We start from the raw sequence: 15606 nt of genomic DNA, 5'->3' as shown, positions 1-15606 counted from the left end.
TTTCAGAACCAAAAGGCATAGAGAAATAAGACTCTATCTAAACCAGTTAGCTGCTAAGGATGTTTTTGTTTAAGTGACATATTCATTCCTTCACAGTCCATTATCTGACCAGGTTAGCTACATTTAATAGCTCCAGCAAGGAAAAAAAGAAAACAGCAACTGTAAGAGAGGATTTTTGTAAGTCAGTATGTATGTGAGTGGACATGGTTTTATGCATTTAACCCATCCAAAGACAAGCAGACACAAAGAGCTGCCCCCATTAACGTGGTATCACACAGCATCCAGTTGCCTCTCTCAGTTCTGACATTCATGAGTCTCCTCCAAATGCCAGCTCCGTTGTTCAAAGCAAAGCCAGGAGGAAGCGCAGCACATGTGGCATACTGCACTCTAACAGCAGAAAGGATGTTTTGGCTGCTGACTCCACAGTAAACCCTTTGTTTCCATTAAGGATATGTCCAAACAGTATTTCACTGGCAGACACAGTCTTCTGCTCAGACTCAAGACATCCACTTACAAGCCTTGTTCACCTGCACCCTTAACTGGGGCTCTCATCTGGCTATGGCCTCTTACGTCTCTTTCCCACATAAGAAACTCCAGCTCAGGAGAGGAAGTGCTTTAAACTCTGGCTAATGAACCCAGCAGGACAAAGTCAGAGCTCAAAATCTACTGTCCCCTATCAGAAACTCCTTACCCTCCAGTTAAGAAACATGAAGCTGCTGACAACTCTTAAACACTCCTCCCACAAGAAATGTATTTCTCACATAACTTCTGGGGAATTACTCCTATGCAGTCTCTACATAACAAATCCTGGGAAACAGTGACACCCACAAATACACGCACCTTCCCAGAGGCAAGTGCAGAAACACTAAGGACATGCACATGGCTTTGCTATCATACTTGTTCAGATGGAGCTTCCACCCTCCTAGATGAGTTGTGCAATGAAGACAAGGATATGCATCTGTGACTATATTGTTCTTCTCTGGCACAGCAAGGCCAGGCAGCAGGACGCCTGCACTCCTCTCAGCTCTGCCACTGACTGCACATCCCAGTCCTAAGGCACTAAACATCAGCGGCCAAACCTGAAAATGAGATGCCTTGCTGGAAAGGTATAGCTCTGAGATCCCCAGTGCCTGTAACTCTCCATGACTTCCATCTGCTTTGAGCTTTCAGGACCCCTGAGACCAGAAATGCACAACCAGGCATCCAAAAATGGACACGGTACCTCATTAGCCTGTATGAAAAGCCATGTCCTCTGCTGTTCTACACGAGTGGCGTACAACCATATACATCTTAGTACAGCTACACCTATTAATACAACATGGGGATGTTGTGTATTGGCCCTAATCTCTCTCTGTTTCACTTTATCCTCCTCTAAAATGGAAATAAATAATACCCACACAGCATGGCAAAGCACTTTGTAATCCCCAAATGAAAGGTTCTGTAGGTGTGAAGTATTCATAAGATGTATTTATTTTCAAACTGCAAAAAAGCTTGCTGCTGTGTTCCCTGGCTGTATTTAGCAGACCTCTCCGCTGTGCAGATCTGAAGCAGACATCAGGGAAAGGAATGCTGTGATAATCAACTCCAAATCCCGCAATCTATTTGTTCTACTAATTAAAGAAATATTTACTCAGGAAGCAGGTTTACACTAGATGAATAGCTTCTAAGAACAAATATGATTTAATTATGTGTAGATGCAAGAAGCATACTACATATTAAGTAGATTAATTGATGCTCACTAAAAATGCAGGCAAAATTGGTGCTTGGCTATTAATTTTCTATGTTGGAGAAAAGAAAGGGTAAGAAAGGGTTCACAGAGTTGTCTGCTTTAGAAGCTGATTTAAAAGTCATCTGCATTTTTTTCAGAGAGAACCAGAATAACTCCTTTGCATCCTTCATTTACTCACAACATTTTATAAATAAATTGTATTCTAGACTAAAGAATAAATTTTATGGAATTAAGTAACAGAGCAAGAAAGAAGTAAAGCACCTTGAAAAAGGAATAAAGCAGGTTTTTAAACAATGACATGATGTGCGTGTGAGGGTGAACAGGTTAAGAAGTGCCACATAGCACAGTTACAAAGAGAGCATTACAGGGGCCGAGGCAGAGCAGGCCAGCGCTGAAGAGTGTTTGATGATACATGAACTTGCAGCATATTTGGTGCCTCCATTCCCACATTCTGTAGTGAACACCAGACAAGATGTGGCTATAGGAAAGCAAGAGGCAACCTACGGCACGAGTTGTGTGGAAGACTCTCTCTGCCAACAGCTATTTTCTTTAATAAACAAGACAGACTCCCAGCCTCCGGAAGGTGACAAACACTTGAGCAGAAGAGTAAACAGAAGGTCTTGGTGGGGCTTCAAACAGCAAGATGGCAACTTTGAACTGATTCCATGAACTGATGATAGCACACAGAGTGTATTGCTTTAGTTATTGAAAGAGCTGATAGAGAAAAGCAACACAATATTTTGGTATCAAAGTAATTTGTCAGAATTATTCATTTGATGACACTGTGGATTAAAAAAAATTGTATTTTTTAACAGTTACCATAAGTATTAATAAGGTATCCATCAACAGCATTTGGCCTTGCTTTATAGGGAAAGAGAATTTCCCAGAAAGGGCAGGGACTATTTCAAGGCCCTTCTGCTTTAACATAAAGAATTCATCATATTTCTGCTGTCAAACAAGGAAAAGCGACTGTGATTGCAGGGCTCTTACTCACTGCCTCCCTCTACGAGATTAGACAAGTGACTCAATTTCTCTTTGCCTCAGCGTCTTCCCTGGTAAAAAGGAAATTTGTTCACTTAGGAATCATAAAGGACAATGCAATGGGCTTGATATATTACAGCTGGATAAGGCACAAAATAACATCGCAATTTTTTTGTAAGTTCTTCTTCCTGTTCTCTACATGTGCTACTAAATACAGTGGAGCAAGACAGTTCTAGTTGATTCTTGTCTTTCTTCTTACTGCTGCCTTTCATTTTCTGCACAAGCTTCCTTCCTTTTCAAAACCCTTGAAAAACAAGAAGAATTTACTGGCATCCCACCACACTTCAATGTGCTGTTACCACCTGGTTTCATACTAACCAGAAAGTTGGCTTTTCCCATTTGCTCCTGTGTTTGCAAGTATGTAGAAGACTTCAATTCTCAAAGATACAAACTTTAGCCTTCAAGTAACATTTTTAGGAGTCTTGCTGAAATGCAATATAGCAAGTCTTGTGGGTGAAAATTCAGAGATTAATATATTTTAGGCATATCTCCAGTTCCTACCAAGGTTTAGCTGCTTCTGAGTTCAGCTGAGCCTGTGTTCAGCTGAATGACAGAGGTATAGTTGATGCTGTCTGAGGTTGGGGAATGGACTAGATTATGCGTCAAGACCTGTTCTGTGAAAGTCTCGCCACCGATATATTAAATTAGTGTCTGACTGTTTATCAGATGCAGCTCAATACTTCATTACAATGTTTAAATCTCAGCCTTTAAAAAAACACAAACCAGAAATTTAGAAGGATATGGGAGAAAGGAAACACAACCTTTGACACCCTCTGTGAAACAGAGGGGCCAGCAAAATACAAAGAGCTTTGTAGCATTTAGGAAATTAATAGCAGCCCACTTTTATCAAATAAATGCTGTTGTAGCTGAAACAACACAGATTGCAGGCACATTTGTAGCTTTCTGTCTTGCAGAGAAGCCAAAGTTTTCGGGGAAAGATCTTCCTACATCAATCTGCTTTGAAGTGCTTCCTACAATCATGATAATCTGTTCCAGAAACTGGTCATAATAGAAAACACCATTTCAAAGCAGTCTACAAAGCACGTTTCTAAAAATGCTTTCAGTTACACCTCAATTGCAAATATGTCACTGAGCCACTTACTTCTTCATTGGGGAGGGTTGGCTGTGATAAGCACGCGTTTTTCCTGATCTCCTGCCTTTTAATCATGTCTATCAAGTCATTGTAACTGACAGACATGTTAGCTCTGCTATTCAAAACAAATAAGAGATGCCTAAATTATACTGCTGCATTTTAAAGAGGTACTGTCAGGTTGAAAACCTGGGGCCAACTCATGCAGCCCTGACTCAGGTAGTATGCCAATTTCAAAAGCAAATAGTCCTTGGGTAAGAACTGCAAGACATGAATTTTTTGGGTTTTTTAAATGAAAAATCGAATTTAACTTACATAAATGGAACTTTTGCTACTGATGTCCCTTGGTGCAGGATCAAGCCCTTATCTCTTCTACAGATATCTTAGACCATTAGAACTGCAGACATCAGATTATTTCCAGTTCTTTATACTATTAATTTAAACCCCTGATTCTACCAGGTAAAAGTCTGCCATGTAAATAATCCACTGGCTCAGGTCCTTGTGATAACTTCACTGAAGCACTTCAGTTGTTCATTTGGTCTATTTGTGTAGAAAAGTCTTACTCAGTCCAAGTAAAAACTTCAGAGATCTTTTTTCCTTCCTCAGTTGAATCAGCTTGGGAAAGGAAAAAAAAGGAAGCCTCATTATTTTACTTCTGTTTCTAATCAATTACTTCTGCATCTCATGCTCAAACATTTGGGAAGCTTAAAATTCAACAGAAATAGAGATCTTATTGTTTTGGGTTTTGTTTTAATTAAAACTGGAAATGCTTCTCTTGGTGCTAGGTTTTGCAACAGCATAATTCTGCAGACCTAATATTGGAAAAAGCCTCTGGACCAATACCATCCTTATGCAATCCTTTCCCATAGGTACAAACTTGTCTTTGAGTGTTTGGGCTCATACTACTAGTCCTCAGTCAAGCACAACCGCAGCTCTTCAATGAGGCTGCACTAGTGTATCTGTAAGTAGAACTGGGCTCTTGCACTTTTCATGGACGTCCAAGTCCTTTGAGAGCTTTGTAAATGGATAGCAGAGTAGGCTGCCAGAAAACAAAGAGTTTTCATTAAATGATAACATCTTTCCAAACTAAAAACAGAAATTGTACTACTTCTGGGAAGGTTCTAGTCCTCTCAGACCACAAGTATCACAGTTAAGGTTACTGCAGCCCAACTGTACAATAGTATAACTTTTGGAAACAGTTTAAGAGTGTTTGCCTTGTCCTAGCAATCAAGAACTCAGGCTGGTAAATTCTCATCCACAGGTCATTTCACTGAAATGAGTAAAACTTCATGCATTTGTACAGATTGCAAAAGTGAGTCTTATTCTGCAGGCTCTGATCTTACACTTGCAAGAACAGAATGGCTTCCTCAACACAAATTCAACCTGAACTCTGCCCTCAGTTAGTTTAAACTGTCTCTTTTCTCTTTGCCTATATCACAGTGCTCCTGAGTGAAAAAGAGAGTGTGGTTATGCCCAGGCGAAGTACAGTCAGATGTTTTGACATTCCCTGCAGAGAGCTCCTCTGATAAAACGCTGCTCTGATTTATAAGCAGTGCTGCTGCTGCAGTTCCTACCCACCTCCCAGCCATCCTCCTCTGCCAGTAAAAACCTGCTGTTGCCTTTTACCACTACAGCTACTCCCGTTCTTCACCCTCCATGTATCACACCAGGCTCTTCATGCCAAGAGCTTCCTATACCACTATCCCTATTTTCTGCCTTCCAACTTCATAGTCCTTATCTCCTGCTATCTATCTGCTCAGTTCTGCTCTGCAGTCTCTGCTGTTCTTGTTCTCCCAAACTTTTGCAGCTGTCAGCACTACTGTCTTTTTTGGCCAGTAGCATCCTTAGAAAGCATTCAGAGAAGAGCCATCAGGCAATAAGGATTGAAAAAAACACAGAAGAATCCAGTACCATACTGAAATATCAGAGAAATTAAGAGATGACTTGATTGCAGTTCACAAGTACTTCCACAGGAACAAAATGTGATGCTCTGTTCTCCAGATGAGAGCATAACAGGACCAAGAACCTAGCAACTGAGAAACTAAGAAGCAACATAATCGCAAGGCCTGCTGAATTTTAAACGCTTAACCAAGAATTGCAGGATGTTATCTTCCTTCAGAAATATTTAAATCAAAATTGGGTGCTTGTTTAGAATAGTTGACCAGCTTGAAGATGAATCAGCTCAGAGAATTTCTTTGCCTTCAGGGAAGACAGATAAAATGACTGAAAGCACCTTTCTGGAGTTACCGTCCACCACTATGGGAGGAGGGACTAGATGGGGAAGAATTCCAGGAATCAAAAGTATATGTAAACTAAAGGGTGAAATGCTAAAAACCCGGTTCACGTGTATTCTCTCACAAGTCAATGTTCTTCATTTGAGTAAAGACCAAGTGACCATAGAAAAGACTGCTTCCCTAAAGTATATCATCTGCAAATCTGCCAATGAGTTTTCAATGAAAAATTAAATTTAGGTTTGTCAGCCTTGATACACTTTGTCTTCATGAAACTAGGAATGAAATGTAACATTGGGAGTAATCTTATCCAGTCCGTCTTAACTAATTTAGCATTTTGGATGCCTTAACTTATGAACTTTACAGAGAGATTCTTGGCAAAGAAGGATGGCATTGTAACTTCAGCCTTCTTAAAATTAACTCACACCAGCTATTCTCAGTAGTACCATCATTATCTGCGAAACTGTGCTCAAATGAAGAATCAATAAATAAATACAAAGAAGAAATTTAGGGGAAAAAATGAAGTGCTATTAGCATTCCAGAAGTATAATAAACTCATAATTCTCTGAGGCAAAGCAGTGAAGCCTGGATTTGCAAAGCAACCACAGACAAGGAGGTGTGCAAAGCTCATTCCAAATATAAGTTGGTTTAATATTTCAAAGACCCATTAGAGGGAACACATAGCATTAGCAATATCATGGTTTGTATTCCTGATGTACAGTCCTAGGCAAATACAGAAGGTATCTAGTAAATTACTCTCTTGGGAACAATTTCTGTTGGTTAAGGAGGGAAAATGTTAAATTTTAAACATGTTAATCACTTGCTTTTGTTTTAATTCAATCTATATAGATGCATGTCCAGTGTGCATATAAAAATACAACATAGAGGAATGATCCCTAGTTCATCTTCAAATGTTGGGACCAATTGTGCACATGCAATCAGGGTACTTTTTTTTCTCAAACTGTAGTCACGTTAACTTGAACTGAACTGCTTAGGTGAGTAAAAGATTTGCATGATCAAGTTACCTACTGGCAATGTTTAGCAAGGAGAGAAATGCATAGTCTTCTAAGGCACAAGTCTAGGGCTCTGATGCAGGAAAGCAATGAGATGAAACATTTCATTCATAGGATTTAACTACATATTCAGAATTAAGTATGTGAATAAGCGTTTTCAGGAGTTGTAACCATGCCTCTGCCACTAATGCACTATACGACCTTGAGCAAGTCACATAAGACCAGACTTTTCACCGAGCTCAAAGTCTAATTCGTACTGATTTCAGTCACTGGCAATCCTACTTGGCGCCTATCTGCATCATTATGTTTCATGAAATCTTTAACAGATGAGCACAAAATTCTCCAGGCCATAGTCCTTTTATGCCTCAGTTTCTCTCCCTGATAATTACTACTTCTGACTGCTGAGTATGGTTGCCAAAACAGAAATAAAGGTAAGTTGCACTATTGTATCACTTGATTATCCTCACAAAGCAGGAACTGTGGAATTCTTTGTAATTTGTATTATGTGTTACCTGACATCATCCTTCATCAGTATTGGAACAGCGCATAGTTACAGTGCATAGTCCTATTTTGCTCATATTGAATAAAGCATGTATCTTTATCCTACCACAAGCCACTAAAGATATTCTTTCCCCTGTTGTCTTTTATTTTAAATAGGTGGTTGCTAACTGCAGTCACAACTAAAAGCTAAGCTCTCTTGGACTGGAGGAGCACCTCAGACACAGGCAGAAACTGAGTCTCAGCTTTGTATTTTTAATGAAAATGCCCTTCATATGTGGAGCGGACCCCAAAAATGTCAGAGAGTGAAATATTAAGTGATTTATAAATATAGACTGATTGCCCTGTCCAAACCATGTGTTTGAAAATCTCCTTCTGGCAGACAATCATCTTCAATCAGGAAGAGAGAGCAGAGAAAGGAACGTGAGGCAGGGCAGGGAGATCTGTAATCACTCTAACAAACTTTTGAGACCGAGCCAATTTTTCCTTCCCTGCATTATATATACAGGCTTCAAAAAGCATCTCTTTCTATGTTCTTGAATTTACTATATTATCCTGTCAAACTGAGTTATCCAGAGTGAACTTCCTACCCTTTCCTTTCTCGTCCCCCCCCGCCCCAATCTTTGATCTATTGTAAATCAGCATCGTAGGAGATAAGTAAGCAACCTTTAGCTGAAACAGCACACTAAACTTCCATGTGGCCACGCAACACAGCAAAGCAATTAAACCTGCCCAACAGGCCATCCATAGTCAGCATCCTCTTCCCTTAAGAGGCTGGCGCAAAAGTGTTCCCAGATTTAGTTCCTAATTCTACCTCTGAGTTGTGCAGATGGTCCCAGCAGCCACTCAAAACCTCTTCGAAGTTATTATGAATCTACACAGCCAGGTAAGCTTGTTGGCCCTGATTCTGTTGCAAGAATGAGAATGTGGCCAAGGTCTCATTGGAGTTTGTTTCCTGCCCCTCGAGAAGACAGGCAGGATGTTTTCCTTTCTCATCTAACTAGTCGTAACCATCACAGCCATATTTTGGAAACACCAATTCGATCTCTGAGTCAGGACACTTTCATACCACATAAGAAATTTTCATTCTGTTATCCCTTCAAATAAAGTTAAAGCTATTTTCTCATTTTTACTCTACATCAGTAACCTGCACAAGGTTTGCACTTGAAATGAAAAATACTACTTTTAAAATGACAAACACCAAACACAGGACATTTGTTACCACTAAAAAAAGCCCTCTCTGTCTATGGAGGAGCATAATTCATTCACTGATACACGGACCCACATCTTCTCCAGGGAGTTTCACAAATTCGCATGCACTCCCAGCACTAAATTTTGCATTTCAATCTAGGCATTACCTATAAAAGATGTGTAAAATCTTATGTAGTCAGACAGAAGCTGTTCCCTATTGGCTACATAATAAGCATCTTAGGTGGCTCCAGGGTATAAAATTATTCCAAAAGGGGTGTGGAAAAAATCACACTGCATAAATTGATTCCAGATCCACCTGTTCCAGGTGCCAGCAAATACATTTTGTTAAAGCCATCTGCTTGTCTTAAAAGCTAACAGTTTTTGAAGACTATGGCACAAGCAATCTGCAAAATACACAAACTTCAGAAGCCATAAACTCTTAAACTGCAAATAGCTTATAGATCATCTACATAGGACTTAGCCTGGCTGTTCTGCAGGACTGCAGACAGCATCTCTGCTTAACACCTGAGCATATCCAGCATCAGGGTATGTCCTCCATATCATGGAGGGTTCAAGGCTACTGGAGGATCCATTTGGCATCACCAGATCACATGCTATTCCCAATTACAGAGGCTGCCTCATGGGTTTGAAGTTATGATTAAACTTTTGAATGCAGCACAGTATTTGGCAGAGATAAAACTGATGGCTATGGTTCTTCTCTGCAGGTTGCTCTGTCCCAGCTGGTCATGTATTGCTGCACAATGGATAAAATCAAACCTTTGAAATCGGCACTCAGCAATTTATTTCACTTCCAGCAACAGTCTAATAGGGAGTATGTTATATATTGAGACTAGCAAGCCCATAAGCATTTAGCCTGCTCAACAAAGCAGGTGACCCACTGAGATCAGACACTGCTACGTTTGTGTTTATCAGGGTCTGATCATGTAGGGTGCTGCTTCCCAGAGACGCGTTAACACAAATGAAGAACATGTAGCACCTTGTAAGATCAAGCTCCTTCACAGCAGCTTCTGGGAAGAAAATATCCTGTGCCGTCTCTGCAATTGACCCCTTACTGAAGAACAATGAAATTACACAGATTATTTATAAACTCCCAAGGAGTTCACAATTGATTTGGGGATTAAGACTAGTAATCAGCATGTTTACTTATGATCTCATTTAAAGCTCACTAATAAGTAAATAAAGACACACCAGTCCTTAACCAGCACAGTGCTTTGGTATATGCTTAATTATAAGCACATGAATAGCCCTGTCACCAATTCAGAGACATACGCTGTAACTTGGTAACATCCTTCACATGCAGATTACCTCTCAGACTTATTACATTCTGAAACAAAACAAACCCATTTGGTTTGTAGATACATATTTGATAACAGTAATACTTCCAGAGTATCACTACTCATACACTCATCATCAGAAAATCACTCTGAGTGTTTTTGTGTGGACCTTAAAAATTTGTGCTTTATATGAGTGCTGAAGCAGACGTAACTTCGGGAGTCGCAGCGCTGTAGTCAAGGAGACCTTGCATACTGAAAGTCACAGTTGTGCTGTAGGAGCTCTGCTGCACTTTGCTCACATGGTTTGAGCCTGGGGTAAGGAATAACTGCTGTCATGCAGTATTTTTTTTGGACAACAATGAGAATAGAGGTGAAATAAATACTGAGGCTAACTGTGCTTGAAGAATAATCTCTAGCAAGCAAGGCACTGTCCACACAAGTTGCAGGCTCAAATACCTGTCGAAGTCTTGTATCTCATATTCAGACATCTCCCACTGAAACTAATGAAAACTGCCACCATGGACAGAGATGGGATGAGTCCTGGTACTGGGCACGCTGGAGGAGTCAGCAGCACACAGTGTGAAAGGAAGAGAATCCCTACAATAACACCAGCTGCCATACTCCCTTCAGTGAGTTGGTTTTTTCCTCCTTAAGAAGAAAAAAAAAGGCAACAGATCAATAACAAAGAACAGTTGACTCGATCCTCAAAGTCAACAACACTCATATTCGGACGCAGCCTGTTTGAAGGCACAGCAGGGATAGCACTGTAATACTCCACGCTTTGTCTCCTGGACTAAATCACAAAGATTCAACCTAAAATAGTGGCAATTCACCTTCACAGTATTCAGTCTGTAAAAGGTAAGTAAGTCCATCACTTAAGACTGACTTGGCAATCTCAGCATGACTTGATACTACGTATCTGCTGCACAACGAACACCAATGAATTTCACCCTAGAGAACCGTTCTGAATTGCCTCCACCACTATCTGCAGATGACTAAATTTCCCTTTTTCAGTTTTACACCAGAAATGATGTGGTTGGGCATGATCTGAAGCGAGGCAAATCCAGTTGCAGACTTCACACTGAAGTTTAGGTTGCACCTAAACCCTGGATCTTGGCACTGCCCTGGCAGTAGAACATCTTCATGTTACTACGACAGACTCTGTATTCCTCACCACTTCGCCTCTCTCTTGGGGCCAGTCTGCACTTGCTGCTGCAGCTCGTGCCAGGAAGGCAGTGAGCAGCACTTAGGAGACCTGACAAAGCTGGAGTCCAGTGCATGGCTTTTCAATGACAGACCCTCGATAAAATTACCCATGGCTCACAGTAAAAAACGAACTAAGAAATGCTAATCTAATGATTCCAGGCATATAGATAAATAAAAGGTAAAAAGGCTTTTAAATGCATTCTAAAACCAGTATTTTATAAGACAGATCAATATATTTGTCTAGGCTGGAAATAAATGAGTTTTCAAAGAAAGTTAAATTTAGAGAAGAAAACGTTTGCTTTTCTTACTATGGAAACTGATGACAATTCCTTGAAGGGCATTTATATGAACAGCAATCCAAAGCTAGGGCTTCATCATGCTCTCCCTAAAATCAGTGGAGTAAGAACAGGTTAAGTTTACTGCTCTCAGCCCACCTAATGTGAACAAAAGTAGCTTTGCAATCATACAGCATTGTCCCTAATTTCCAAGCTTTCACTGGTCAAACCAGCACATGGAAGTGATGCAACCACGAAGTAAAACAATGACAGCTTTGATCCTGCACCTTTTATGCAGTGAATTAACCTCCCTGATGTCTTCACAAGGAATCACCTGAATAAGGGTACCAGATAACACCCTAAATTCCAAGATCCCAGTAGATACAGCACACATCAGTACTCGAGGCAGAAAGGCAGCGGCGCAGCGGATTGCTTTGTGGTGTTGTTTGATACTGCCCCCTTTTGCCAAACAGCAAGTCAACAGCCTAGGCTTCACACAGAAACTTTTCATGTCATGTATTTGTTTTCAGGAAAACATATTCATGCAGATGGTCTTGTTTAACCCTAGCATGACTGCTCACATGATTATTAATCCTCATTAAAATAGAAATCCGTTGTTCAAGCCACGTTTAATATCACAGAGTGAGACTGCTCTCCTGTTCTCTCAGGAACATTTCCTCTAACAATGACCCATGTCTCAGCCCAAGTCAAGTAGGACTTTTACAACTAACTAGAAGGTAAGAAGCAAAGACTATAAAGTCTGGGTGTATGTTCCCCCAAGTCAGCTGTCTGCCTGGAGAATAAAGGGCAATCAAACTGGACAACCAAAGCCATTTTGTTTGGGCGCTTGTTTCATCTTACTGCAAACCAAATAAAATCCCATGGCACCACTTGTATTGAGTTTCTATCAGGCTACACGTATTCCTGCTGAACCCATCCTTATGCCATCTTTTTGAGTCTACGCAAACTGATAGGGGCCACCTTGTTCAAAGTCATTCCCCACACAGACACTCATCCCCTACATCTCTTTGTTCAAGCCTTTTGTCTTCTGGGGTTGTGCTTTTTCACTCGCTGGAGTTTGCACATTTTCTCCTCCCTGGTTGCCCCAGCTCTTTGCGGGAAGGGAGGGAGGTCACAAAGGGCAGCCACTGCCAATTCCATCAGCCTAACAGGCTGGGGGGATGAACAAAGCAAATATCTATATTCTGAATGGCGGGATCTCTCTCCCCTCCATGACTTCAGGATTAACATGTCCCTGACAGGGAAGGACAAAAACTTAACCTCTCTGAGGAAAAAAAGCAAGATAGAGAGAAAAAAAGGAGAAATTGCCTCCACTTCACTGAAAACGCAAGAGGCATAACATAAAATGCAGAGATTCCCTACTATAGCCTGCCTAGTGCAGAGTCTACTTATCATCCAATCCAATCTGAACAGAAAAGTTTTAGTACAAAAGGGAGAAAAAATGAAAAAAGATGATTCAAGTGGCTGTTCAAAAATGAAATCTCTATTAAAAAATCTGGTTAAATATCAGCAGGATTTTTCTTTTTCCCATTGCCACCTTCTCTGCAGTTTATGACCAGTTTTCTCCCTTGGGTGCTTACAAATCACACATATAATCAAGAGAGCACTTTTCTGTATGAGTAGCTTGTTCCAGCTACTCTCACTCCTGCTTCTTGCCTTCACTGACCCGGGATCTCTACTGATCTCAAACAGCAGTAAGAATCAAAGCCCATTATAACTTTTAACTTAGTTGGTTTCTATTTTGTTCGCAGTGCAGTCGGCTTGGGGTCTCAGCCTACCACTGAACCCATCCAGAGGCAAAGAGAGCTAACCTCTTGCCGCTCAGACTATAATTTAGGAAAAGAAGTATTTTCTGTAATGAGAGGGAACACTTGCACAATAAAAAAATGAAACTTTAATATGATCCCAAACTTATATATCCATGCATAACTAGTTCAAGGAAAAAAAAAAAAAAAGAAAAAATTTAAAACACAGCCAAAAATAAAAACAACACCCCCCCCCAGGACCTGGCATCTGCCATGTTTGGAGACCTTTTTTAAGGGCAGGAAATTATCTACGAGTCTGAACTGAGCCAACAGAGGACAGTGAACCTTTAGGATAAAGATACTCCTCTATACTTACGCTCCACCTAAAAGCCCATGAACAGACAGGTTCAGCACCGACTTGGCAAGCACACCTTTTGTTTGTTTCCTCTGAGGCGTAACAGTATGCGTGCTCCTGGGCAGCACCGGGGAGCAGATGGTACTGCTGGAAAATACAGATCTCCAACTTTTGGTGTGGGTGTTGGAGCTGGATCCACAAAGGTTGTTTCTGGGAATCCTCCCTCCTGCCCCCCCCCCCCCCCCCCGGCCCCATAAGTTTCTAACAATACACGGAGCTAAGGAGCCGCACAAGGCGCTCTGCTTCCCTCTCCCTCTCCCCTTCGCTTTTGATCTCCATCAGGACGTGAGCTGAAATTTAACGGGCCACCCCTACCACAAAGACAAATTACCATCTGAAAAAAAAAATCATTAATATCCCTCCGTCTAGGCTATCCGGCTTCCTACCACTGCACCCCCTTCCCTCTCGCCACAGCCCGGCTCAGCGGGTTTAGGGAGAGCTGGGAAGGTGGAGGGGAGAGAAAGGGGAAAGAAACCATCTCCACTGCCACCTCCTACCTAACGTCCTCTCCAGCGCTGCCGGACTGCAAAAACAGCGACAAGAAAAGCCCTTTTCGCTCCACAGCCCGCGGGGGGCAGGAGGACGGCGCACCGAGCGCCATGCACAAACACACACCCACGCCCCGCAGGGTGCCCCCGGCCCCTCCATCACCCCGCGGCGCTGCCCCGCGCCGGCCGCCGCAGGGCTGCGCCGGGGGCGGCGGAGCCGGGCAGGAGCCCGGCGCTCCCCACCTCCCCGGGACCCCCATCCCAGCGCAGCCCGCTCGCCCCGGCCCCCCGCCAAGTTGGGAAGTTTGGGCGCCCCCTCCCCGCGGCCGGGCCCGCCGCCCGCCCCCCGGCCCGCCGCCGCGCTGCGCTTACGGGGTGTCCGCCGGGCTCCCGGTGCGGGGTTCACCGGCACATCGCGCTCCGGCTGCCGCAGGAGCGGGGGCAGCCGCGGCTCGGCGCGGCGCGGCTCGGCTCGGCGGGGCTGGGCTCGGCGCGGGGCGAGCAGGGGAGCGGAGCGGCGGCTCTCCCCAGCGCGGCGCTTAGGGAGCGCCGCCTTGGGCCATGCGAGCGGCGGCGGGCAGCGTCCCCGCGGCGCGGCCGGAGTTGGGACCGAAGTCCTCCCCTGCGCTCCGCTGTCTCTTCCAGGAGGCTCCTATCAGCACGGCTTCAACTCTTTCCATCGGAGACCGGGGGGAGGAGAGGGAGGAGGCGGAGGAGGAGGAGGTAGGGAAGGAGGAGGGAGCTAGGGGCTGGCAGCCCCAACTCGCACTGATGTCAACTAATATATTCAAAGTTCAACAGGGCATTTCTTCGCAGGCGAATCGCCCTCGCCGCCCTCCCCGCCGCTCGGAGCCGGCCGCCCCGGGCCGGCGGGGGGTCCCGCGGAGCAGGGCGGCGCTCCGCGGCCGGACCCCTGCGGAGGGCGGCCGGCGGGGCTGGCCCGGGGTGGGGGGGGGTCGGGGATAGGGGGATGGCACACTTCTCGGGCGGGCAGGTTCAAGTGCCGCCGGCGTGGGGAGGTCTGAGGGTGGAGGAGAGGCACCAGCCGCGAGCGAGGTTAAGAGCCAGCGCCGGAGCGATGCTTGTATTTAAATCCTCCCCCCTTCCCTCCCTGCTGGAAGGGGTAGGGCCGGCAGCGTTGCTGTGGCGGTGCCTGGGATGGGAGCGGGGCGCGGGGGAGCCGCCGGGCTGGGGCTTGGAGTCGCGGCCGCGGGCCCTCCGGCCGGGCGTCGGGCTGCAGGGCTGCCGTGCAGACCCCGCGGCAGCGGCCTCCTGGAGAAGCCGCCCGGCAGGGCTTGCAGCGAGCCCTGGGCGGAGCGCGGTCCGCCCTGCCCGCGGCCGGGGCCCGGGCTGAGGCTGCGTCTCCCC

The 15606-nt window shown here is 44.1% G+C and overlaps 1 protein-coding gene across 3 annotated transcripts in view; it reads right to left on the bottom strand.

Annotated features, from left to right (window-relative positions):
* SEMA5B (semaphorin 5B) overlaps positions 1-15180 on the bottom strand; it is a 282708-nt gene extending 267528 nt beyond the window's left edge. For 2 of the 3 annotated variants that reach the window (XM_069780963.1, XM_069780966.1), the window contains exon 1: positions 14611-15178. The gene's annotated coding sequence lies outside the window, so the exon portion shown is untranslated. Of the gene's footprint in view, positions 1-14610 lie in introns of all 3 variants that reach the window. The other variant, XM_069780967.1, reaches the window with a different exon arrangement.
* Positions 15181-15606: the final 426 nt, after the last annotated feature.

This window comes from Haliaeetus albicilla, chromosome 4, assembly GCF_947461875.1.
Source record: "Haliaeetus albicilla chromosome 4, bHalAlb1.1, whole genome shotgun sequence".
Taxonomy (NCBI): Eukaryota; Metazoa; Chordata; class Aves; order Accipitriformes; family Accipitridae; genus Haliaeetus; species Haliaeetus albicilla.
This window is presented reverse-complemented; position numbering and strand designations above follow the sequence as displayed.